At 49.0% G+C, this 2,738-nt stretch overlaps 1 long non-coding RNA gene across 1 annotated transcript; it reads left to right on the top strand.

Annotated features, from left to right (window-relative positions):
• Positions 1 to 214: 214 nt before the first annotated feature.
• Positions 215 to 2,354, top strand: LOC307220392. Its single transcript, XR_013840864.1, has 2 exons — positions 215 to 902; positions 2,246 to 2,354. It is a non-coding gene; the product is annotated as an uncharacterized lncRNA (long non-coding RNA).
• Positions 2,355 to 2,738: the final 384 nt, after the last annotated feature.

Below are 2,738 nucleotides of genomic sequence, written 5' to 3'. Positions count from 1 at the left end.
GCTTGCTTGTCAGATACGGAATCTGGGCACCTGAGATACGATCTCACGATGTTTTGTCTATATTTCACAAATGCTGATTTTCACAAATTCCGGCACCCAGCAGGAAGAGCCTATGTTAACATTTATAACTGAGGCCTCATTTGCCTCTCTTGCATTACAACTGATGTCCATATGTAAGTCAATAAAAGGGTAGAGTTAATGTCTAACATACTGTGGCCATCACACAGGGTCCCCGGACGTTTGACAGTCTATTGATCCCTGTGCCACCACTGTGATCGCTTCCCCGCTGCCACCAACCCGTTTCTCTTGGGTACACACTGAGTCCAGACAGTTGTTAACATTAAACCAAATAAACAAGATTATTTTATAAGCATTAACAAGTTTATGGTTTCGGATATTTTTTCTTGTCAGTTTCTTAATCTTAGTTTCTTTACCGGCCTATACCTTCCTAATACCTACTAACTGATTATCCCAACTCTTTAACTGACTCCTCTTAACAGATTCTCTCACTCTCTCACAACAAACTAGCCCAAACCACAGACTTATCCTCCCTCTCCCTTCTCTAACTCCAGACTCACTTCTTAACAACTCTAACTCCTCCCCTTGGGTTCCTATTGGTTAATCATTTTACACTTAGTTAACCCTTTCCTTATGACCCAGTATGATGTCACACACCTTATGACCCAGTCACACACCTTATGACCCAGTATGATGTCACACACAAACGCCACACACACCGACATCACTAAAGGAGAACTTCCAATATTGTTCCATGAATACTATACACACTCTTAAGTTAGTAGGAGCCCTGTGACTCCTTGTGATGACCGAGAGTCACAGTTGTGGAATATGGCCACCTATCCAGAACTGAAGAGGGGAATATCAGGGCTCCCTTCTGTCAGGCACTGGACAGAGGAGGAGGAGGAATGGTGGAGACCACCTCCCCCTCTTGACCCTTCCAGGGAGGAGGAAGAGGAAGACAGTATAGATTTACAACAGGGGTTTGAGGGAGGTCACAGCTCAGAGGCAGATGAGGGGGAAAGTTAGGAAATCATGAGAGAGCCAGAGCAACATATGGCTGACACGTTGCCATTAGAAAACATTCCAGACCTACCATCTCACAGATACCGGCGAGCCTTAAAAATAGGAGAGCAAGCAGCTGAAAGATAGAGGGCATGTAGTGGCAACAGCATCTTAAAAAGCAGAGACATCACCTTGCCAACAAAGGTCCGTATGGTTAAAGCTATGGTTTTCCCAGTAGTGATGTATGGAAGTGAGAGCTGGACCATAAAGAAGGCTGATCGCCAAAGAATTGATGCTTTTGAATTATGGTGCTGGAGGAGACACTTGAGAGTCCCAGGGACTGCAAGAAGATCAAACCTCTCCATTCTTAAGGAAATCAGCCCTGAGTGCTCACTGGAAGGACAGATCCTGAAGCTGAGTCTACAATATTTTGGCCACCTCATGAGAAGAGAAGACTCCCTGGAAAAGACCCTGATGTTGGGAAAGATGGAGGGCACAAGGAGAAGGGGACGATGGAGGACGAGATGGTTGGACAGTGTTCTCAAAGCTACCAGGATGAGTTTGACCAAACTGCAGGAGGCAGTGGAAGACAGGAGTGCCTGGCGTGCTCTGGTCCATGGGGTCATGTAGAGTTGGACACAACTAAAGGACTAAACATGGGACGCAGGTGGCGCTGTGGGTTAAAGCCTCAGCGCCTAGGACTTGCCGATCGAAAGGTCGGCGGTTCGAATCCCTGCGGCGGGGTGCGCTCCCGCTGCTCGGTCCCAGCGCCTGCCAACCTAGCAGTTCGAAAGCACCTCCGGGTGCAAGTAGATAAATAGGGACCGCTTACCAGCGGGAAGGTAAACGGCGTTTCCGTGTGCGGCTCTGGCTCTGGCTCTGGCCAGAGCAGCGATGTCACGCTGGCCACGTGACCCGGAAGTGTCTCCGGACAGCGCTGGCCCCTGGCCTCTTAAGTGAGATGGGCGCACAACCCCAGAGTCTGTCAAGACTGGCCCGTACGGGCAGGGGTACCTTTACCTTTACCTTAAAGGACTAAACAATAACAGTGGCAACTGTAGAAGTGACAAAGGAGGAATTGGGAGAGACGGGGGATGGAGATTCACTCGGGACAACGCCATTATCCAAGAGGCTGGGTTCTTTAGCCTCTTTCTGTAAAGATTGAAATAAAAAAGGACGGTAATAAACTTTTCCTTGTCTTTATACTTCTCTGGGCAACCAGCCGGGAGCCGCTGACAGCATCCTGACACCTTCAAACGGAGAGCTGGAGAGACATTTCCCTGTATTTCACTGGTGTGTCTGCATGTGAATAAAGCAACCATCTTGGGACAGCCTGTGGGGCAGGTATTTCCTACTAGATTAAAACCACTCCAGGAGAGAACACACCAGTTGTGTGTGAGGGAGAACCATGAGACACCTGTACATTTCAGTGATTTCATACACACAGCAGACTAGAATTATGCCATGGGGAAAGAGATGTCAAGCCATTGTACGATTCCTACCACAATTCAAAGTGTGGGTGTTGACCTTTAAAGCCCTAAACAGCCTCAACCCAGTATACCTGAAGGAGCGTCTCCACCCCCATCGTTCTGCCCGGACACTGAGGTCCAGCACCGAGGGCCTTCTGGCTGTTCCCTCACTGTGAGAAGCCAAGTTACAGGGAACCAGGCAGAGGGCCTTCTCGGTAGTGGCGCCCGCCCTGTGGAACGCCCTCC

This window comes from Podarcis cretensis, assembly GCF_951804945.1.
Source record: "Podarcis cretensis genome assembly, chromosome: 1".
Lineage (NCBI taxonomy): Eukaryota > Metazoa > Chordata > Lepidosauria > Squamata > Lacertidae > Podarcis > Podarcis cretensis.
The sequence above is the reverse complement of the archived record's forward strand: the minus strand, read 5'-3'. Positions and strand labels throughout refer to the sequence as shown.